Raw genomic sequence first — 8420 nt, 5'->3', positions numbered from 1 at the left:
GGGAAAGAGAGAAGGAGGAGGGAAGGGGGCAACCTCAGGACCAGCACATGGCTGTTCTACCGCCATCTTGATGTCCTTGACACGTGCAGATGGTGTGGAAGTGGCTGGCACCAGAACAGCCCATGAGAAGGAATGAGCGGTCTATGGAGATTTATGTGAGGAGAGTGAGATGGACAAGGTAAAATTGTCAGGAGGAGTTGTTAGAAAGTAAAATATATTGTGACAATTCCACTCCCGCCGTTCATCAATAAACTGACAGATCATTTAGTGTCAATTAGGAGTGATAGATGGACAAGTCCCCATGATCCTGGGCCAAAATTAATGGCTGGGAGGGAGAGGGTGATTGAAAATGATGGCTGACATTGAGAGCAAAGTCCTGAAAGTCCCCGAGAGGCCATTACTTGCCTCATTCCCTTGCAGATCAATGCAGGGACAAACCCCAAAACAGACACTTTGAGACAAAACTTAATCAGACTACCTTTCTTTCCTCCCTTTCCCAAGTCTGGTTGACTCTCACTCAGCTCTATTCTCCACCGACTACAAGTGCCTCACCTCAGACAACTTCGGAGCCAAGGCCAGCCTGGCTCCAAGATGGAATCTTTGGCATAGCTATGACTGTGGTGCCAAGAGAGGGGACAGGATACCAGGTCCCAGAACATTCCTGAATACAGCTCGGGGTGAGTATTTGGGTTCCAGCAGCCAACGGCTCTAGCCAGTGAGGTGGGTGACACATGCCCTGCTCTCTATCTTGGGCAGTGTTATGCAAACAAAACGAAGGCATCCCAGAAACTCACATCCCTGGTTGAGGGCTCCTCAGGCAGATCTGTAAACAGCCCGCCTACTTCCCACTGGCGACAGTGTAGACCTCTGTGAGCCTCACTTTCCTCCTCCCTCCCTTGTAGAGAGGTACCTACCTTAGAAACTAAAACCTACCCAATAGGGTTGGTGTATTGCACATATAAGGTGCAGCTATGGACTGAATGTGTGTGGCTCCCCAAATTCATATGCTGAAACCCTAACCTCCAATGCGATGGTGTTTGAAGGTGGGGACTTTGGGAACAAATTATGGTTAGATGAGGTCTTGCGGGTGGAACCCCCATGATGGGATTAGTGCCCTCATAAAATGAGGAAGAGACAGAAGATCTCTGTGTGTGTGCACACACCAAGGAAGGCCACGTGAACCCAGCCTCTAGATTTCTAGCCTCCAGAACTGCGAGAAATAAATGCTTGTTGTTTAAACCATCCTTTCTATGATATTGTTACAGCAGCCTGAACTGGCTGAGACAGGTATCTAGTACAGTACCACTATTATCATCCCAAAAGAATTCAAGGTGAGAACAATATTTTTAGTGTGAATTCTCTGCTCTAACCAGACGGACAGTGTGGTTACTGCTCCCCACCCCCCAACACTTATGCCTACACCAATCCTTGAACCAAAATGCTCTCCTCACAGTGCTCTTTGCCCATCAGAATTCCTCCAGCTTGACCCCCATCTCCTCCGCAAGGGGCTCCCTGACCACTGTGATTGCTCTCCTCTGACGTCACAATACCAGGGTTGGCCACTCCGTTAGTTTCTCACTTATGATGTGCTCCTTCCGCCGATCCTGACTTTTGTGAATGAAAATGCCTCATCTCCCTAATTGGAATCAAAGCTCTTGCAGGGCAGAAAGCACATAGCTTCCCTGGGGCACCTGCAAATAGCAGGAGCTCACGTTTTCCAGCCTTCATGGGGCAGACCCTCAATCCAGCCCAACAATCACCTCTCTTACCGCTAGTTGGCCCCCTTTCCTCTTTGTTTCAAATCTGTTCTACTTGCCTCTGGATGCCAGCTCTCCTTTGCTCCAATAAGCTCAACACTGTTTGCCTTCCCACTTTGAAAAAAGAAGAAGAAAAAAGAAGCAGGCCAATTCAAAATGGCCTCTTCCCCCAATTCCCTACTCCCCTCAGCCTTTTTTGATAACTTACCAGCCTTTCCAAGCTCCCTCCTGTCCTGGAGGAAAAATGTCCCTGCCTCTTGCTGTCCAAGGTTAATTAGTCTCTCTCGGAAGGTCTTATCCTATGTCTCCAAGATCCTACTCCTTCACACCCCCCTATTTCATCTGTAATCACTCTTTCCCCAGGTTTATCACACACACGAGTCTCAACACAGACTCCCCCTTCCAAATACCACCCCACCTCTTTCCTTTCCCTCTCAGAGTAGGAGCCTGTACCACTGTCCCCATTTCCTCACTTCCACCTTCCTCTTCAACCCACTGTAATCGGCTTTTGTCCCAACACAAATCACTGTGATCACTTCCTCAAAGGCCCCTAGTAACCTCCAAACAGCCAAATCCAAGGTTCTCTCCTTGTCTTCTATTTGTACATACGGCTCAAATTGTAACTGCTTTTTGACCTCTCTTCTAGACTCCCACACCATGGAGACGATCTGCATGGACGCCACCGCCCCCAAGTCAGGTCTCTCCTCCTGCCTTCGCCATCTGACGGCACCACTACCCAACCAGTCACCGAAGCCAGGCACCTTGCAGTGGACCTTCAACTCCACCCTCTGCCCTGCATCCAACTAATGGCACTTCTGTTAAGTCTACCCCCAAGATGTCTCCAAATCTCTCCAGTCCATGCTCTCACACAGATTGCCCCAGTTCAGGCTCTTAACACCCTTCACACGGAGCACCATCTCCCCAACAGGTCTCCCAGCCTTCCAGAGCTCCATGTGCCACACCGACACAGTAAGTGACCAACCAAACTACTGATCTCATCATTCATGTGTTCAATGAATAGTCACTGAGTGCTCATCATGGACTGGCACTGTTTGAGGTACTGGGGGTATGTGAACAAGGGTGTGTCTCCTCTCATGGAGCTTAGAGGAGAGCAGAGAGGAAAAGACAGTACGTGTATGTGCACATGTGTATGTATGGATATAGGTAAGGTGGTGAAACCTACAGCAGGAGATGGGGAACATGGACTGATGAGGGGTGCTATTCTATATAAAGTGAGGTCAGGTGGAGCCTGGGAAGCCATGGTAAAGACTGGGGGGTTTACTTTGGGGTGGGGGTGGGGGATGCCCCTGGAGGGTTCTGAGCAGACAAACGTGAAATGACCTCACCTATGTTATAAAGAGGTCACTCTGGCTCTTGCAGATAAGACTAAGGGAGGCGAGGGTGAAGGGGGAGGCCAGTCAGGAGAGCCTGGCCTGAGTCAGCACCAGGAACGACGCTGGCTGTAGCACTGGCCGCGCAGACAACAGGTGTGTTTCAACTGTGACTGAACAGGTTTGCTGACACACTGAACCTGAGTGGACACGGAGGAGTCCAGGACGACCCCAAAGTTCAGCGTCTGAGTGACAGGGAAGGTGGAGCCCATTTATGGAGACCTGAGGGGCCTTGGGGAGGTGCAGATTGGGGGACGAGGTGGAAGGGGTGGAAATGAAGAGGACCGATTTAGACGTGTTAGGATTGAGTTGCACATTCAGGTGGAAAGGTCATGTGGACAGCTAGATGCTCAGGGGAAGGACCGGGCTGGAGATACAAACTCTGGGGTTATCAGTATACAGGTGATAGGAAAACGCCCGAGAAGGGATGGAGAGCATGCCAAGAGTGAGCGTCGACAGAGGAGAGGCGGCTGTAGGACGAGCCCTGGGCATGCTGACAGACACTGAGGGGTCAGGACCAGGCGGCAGACCGAGGAGCCAAGCAAGGGGATCCCTTGAAAAGTAACACCGGAAATGGAAGAGCACTCCCTCCCAGGGAAAATGGATCTGATCTAGAAAAATCTTTAATATATTCATCGAGGAATTAACACTTGAGATTCTCCTTTTTTTTCCTCTAAGAAGCAGATATAGGATTTGACTCATTTCCATATTTCAAAATAAGTTCCAGATAATACAAACACTAGAATCCCCTAATAACTTAGAAAAATGGGGTTCCTCAGTTAGCCTCTCACTAGCATATTTCAAAGTCACCTTCTTCTTCTTAGTTAACAGAAAAAAGCACTGTTATGTTCACCAAAGGAACAGTGTGGCACTTAAATAGCATATGGCATATATGGCATATAAATAGAAAGAAAGACCACCAGAACAGAATAACGAGTCCAAAAGCAGAGCCAAGCACATACAAAGATACAGACTATGGCAAAGGTGGCTTCTAAATTCACTGGAGAAAGATGGATTTTCAAATAAATGGTGCTGGGACAACAGTCATTTAGAAAAAAGATAAAACTAGATCTGCACCTCATATGGTACACTGGAATTAATTCCACATGGATCAGAGATCTAAATTTTAAAATGTACATTTATGTATCAATGTTTCCTTAGGTCTTTCTCCCAAGGCAATAGAAATAAAAACGAAAATAAACAAATGGGACCTAATCAAACTGACAAGCTTTTGCACAGCAGAGGAAACCATAAACAAAATGAAAAGACAACCTATAGAATGGGAGAAAATATTTGCAAACGATGCAACCAACAGGGCTTAATTTCCAAAATACACAAACAGCTCATACAACTTGACAACAAAAAAAACAAACAATCCAATCGAAAAATGGGCAGAAGACCTAAAGAGACATTTCTCCAAAGAAGAAATACAGATGGCCAATATGTACATGAAAAGATGCTCAACTTCGCTAATTATTAGAGAAATGCAAATCAGAACTACCATGAGGTATCACCTCACGCTGGTCAGAATGACCATCATTAAAAAGTCTACAAATAATAAATGTTGGAGAAGGTGTGGAGAAAAGGGAACCCTACTACACTGCTGGTGGGAATGTTAAGTTGGTGCAGCCACTGTGTAAAACAGTGTGGAGGTTCCTCAGAAAACTAAAAATAGACCTACCATTTATGATCCAGCAATCCCACTCCTGGGTATGTATCCAGACAAAACATTAATTCAAAAAGATACAGGCACCCTTATGTTCCTAGCAGCACTATGCACAATAGCCATGACATGGAAACAATCTAAATGTCCATCAACAGATGAATGGATAAAGAAGATGCGGCACATATACACAATGGAATACTACTCAGCCATAAGAAAAGAATGAAATAATGCCATTTGCAGCAACATGGATGTAACTAGAGATTATCATACTAAGCAAAGCCAGAAAGAGAAAGACAAATACCATATGATATCACTTATATATGGAATCTAAAATACGACACAAATGAAGCTATCTAGGAAACAGAAACAGAATCAGGGCCATAGAGAACAGACTGGTGGTTGCCAACGGGGAGGGGTTGGGGGAGGGGAGGACTAGGAGTGTGGGGTTAGCAGATGCCAGCTGGTATATATAGGATGGATAAACAACAAGGTCCTACTGCATAGCACAGGGAACTATATTCAATATCCTGTGATAAAACCATAATGGAAAAGAATTTGAAAAAGAATGCATGTATGTATAACTGAGTCACTTTGCTGTACAGAATTAATTAACACAACATTGTAAATCAACTCTACTTCAACAGCAACAACAAAAATAAATAAATAAAATGTAGACTTAGCGTGTGGTCGTGTTCCAATAAAACATGATATGTAAAAACAGGTGGCTGTGCACTTACAGTCACCTGATCTATGACAAAGGAGGCAAGAGTATACAATGGAGAAGACACAATCTCTTCAACAAGTGGTGCTGGGAGAGCTGGACAGGTACATGTAAAAGGATGAAATCACAACATTCTCTGATACCATACACAAAAATAAACTCAAAATAGACCTAAATGTGAGACCAGATACTATAAAACAACTTGAGGAAAACACAGGCAGAACACTCTTTGACATAAATTGCAGCAATATATATTTTTTGGATCCTCTCTTAAAGTAAAGGAAATAAAAGCAAAAATAAACAAATGGGACCTAATTAAACTTAAAAGCTTTTTCACAGCAAAGGAAACCATCGACAAAATGAAAAGACAGCCTTCTGAATGGGAGAAAATATTTGCAAATGATATGACCAATAAGGGGTTAATATCCAACATATATAAACAGCTCACACAACTCAACATCAAAAAAAACCAAACAACTTGATTAAAAAATGGGCGGAAGAACTGAACAGACATTTTTCCAAAGAGGAAATGTAGAGAGCCACCAGGCACATGAAAAGATGCTCAGCGTCACTAACCATCAGGGAAATGCAAATCAAAACCACAAGGAGCCTTACACCTGTCAGAATGGCTATCATCAAGAAGAATACAGGGCTTCCCTGGTGGCACAGCGGTTGAGAGTCGGCCTGCCGATGCAGGGGATGCGGGGTCGTGCCCCGGTCCGGGAGGATGCCGCATGCCGCGGAACAGCTGGGCCCGTGAGCCACGGCCGCTGAGCCTGAGTGACCAGAGCCTGTGCTCCGCAACAGGAGAGGTCACAGCAGTGAGAGGCCCGCGTACCGCAAAAAAAAAATAAATAAATAAAAGAATACAAGTAACAAATGTTAGCAAGGATGTGGAGAAAGGGACCTCCAATACACTGTTGGTGGGAATATAAATCGATGCAGCCACTGTGGAAAACAGTATGGAGGCTTCTCAAAAAACTAAAAATAGAACTACCATATGACCCAGCAATGACATTCCAAAAACACTAATTTGAAAAGATACAAGTACCCCAATTTTTTTAGCAGCATTATTTACAATTGCTAAGATATGGAAGCAACCTAAATGTCCATCAACAGGTGAATGGATTAAGAAGTGGTGTATAGAGATACAAGGGAATAGTACTCAGCCATTAAAAAAAAGAACAAAACTTTGCCGTTTATAGCAACATAGATAGACTTGGAGGGCATTATGCTAAGTGAAATAAGTCAGACAGAGAAAGACAAATACTGTATGATATCACTTCTATGTGGAATCTAAAAAATACAAGAAACTAGTGAATATAACAAAACAGAAGCAGACTCACAGAGAACAAACTAGTGGTTACCCGTGGGGAATGAGGGTGGGGAGGGGCAATATAGGGTGGGGGAGTGCGAGGTAAAACTGCTGGGTGTAAGACAGGCTCAAGGATGTATTGTACAACAAGAAGGGGAATATAGCCGATATTCTGTAATAACTATAAATGGAAAGTAACCTTTAAAAATTGTATAAAAGCAGGTGGCTGGCCTGTGGGCCACAGTTTGCTGAATCTTAACATATAGAAACAAATAAGGATACATTTTAAATTTATATATACATGCTTATGTTTTGCAAACAGAAGTACAGGAAGGATAAAACAGAAACTAATAAAGAAGTTATCCATGGGAGATGGATGGGAATGAGGTAGAAAGAATAAGGATGGGAGTGAGATATCTGAGTATATCTTTCTATACCATTCTGATACAATAAAAAGTACACAATATCACCTGTTCTTGCCAAAAACATTTAACTTGAATCTAACCATGAGGAATCAATCAGAGAAATCTAGAATGTGAGACGCTCTACAAGACAACTCACCTGGATTCCTCAAAAAAGTCAATGTACTGGGTGGAGGTGTAGTACGGCGAAGGGGAGCTGGAATTATTTTAGAGACTAAAAGAGCCTAAAAAGAGACAGAACTACCAACATAATGTGTGAACTCTGATTGGATCCTGGAACTACAGAAGAGATTTTGGGGACAACTGGGGAAATTTAAATATAGACTATATTTTAAATATTATTAAATCTTTATGAAATTTCTTAGATGTGAACATTATATGTGATTATTTAGAGAGTGTCCTTAATCTTCAGAGATGCATGTTGGAATATTAAGAGGTGAAACATCATGATGACTGCAGCTTATTTTCAGATGATTCAGGGGAGGAAAAAAGTGTGTGTGCACGTGTGTGTGTGTGTGTGTGTGTGTGTTTAGAGGTGGGGAGTGGAAGGGAGGAGGAAGGGGGAAAAACTGGAAAAAAAATATTTCTGATAGTGCTATTATGAAGGTAACAACTGCTGAAGGAAATTCTGAACAAAAGTAATGTCTCTTCTTTGAGAAAAAGAAATTCCTTTGCTGAGTTTATCGTTGGCCATCCCACTGTGTAGTAAACGTATATACATACATACATGTATATTGATTTACCTTTTGTCTGAGACTTACTACAAGGGATTAAAGACCAAAATGATTTGTAATCCAGCAGTAACTAACAGGCAAGTCCATTCTGTTTAGAAAGTAACTTTTTTTTTTTTTTTTTTTTTTTTTTTTTTCTTTACGCGGGGGCCTCTCACTGTTGTGGCCTCTCCCGTTGCGGAGCACAGGCTCCGGACGCGCAGGCTCAGCGGCCATGGCTTGGCATGCGGGATCTTCCCGGACCGGGGCTCGAACCCGTGTCCCCTGCATCGGCAGGCGGACCCTCAACCACTGCGCCACCAGGGAAGCCCCTAGAAAGTAACTTTAAGGGCTTCCCTGGTGGCACAGTGGTTGAGAGTCCGCCTGCCGATGCAGGGGACACGGGTTCGTGCCCCGGTCCGGGATGATCCCACATGC

General features: G+C 44.3%; 1 protein-coding gene across 1 annotated transcript in view; it reads right to left on the bottom strand.

Moving 5' to 3' along the window:
* Positions 1 to 8420, bottom strand: part of IFT43 (intraflagellar transport 43) — a 90254-nt gene that overhangs the window by 47527 nt on the left and 34307 nt on the right. The window lies entirely within an intron of this gene.

The sequence above is a fragment of the Lipotes vexillifer genome, unplaced genomic scaffold, assembly GCF_000442215.2.
Source record: "Lipotes vexillifer unplaced genomic scaffold, Lipotes_vexillifer_v1.1 scaffold39, whole genome shotgun sequence".
In the NCBI taxonomy this organism is placed as follows: domain Eukaryota; kingdom Metazoa; phylum Chordata; class Mammalia; order Artiodactyla; family Lipotidae; genus Lipotes; species Lipotes vexillifer.
The sequence above is the reverse complement of the archived record's forward strand: the minus strand, read 5'-3'. Positions and strand labels throughout refer to the sequence as shown.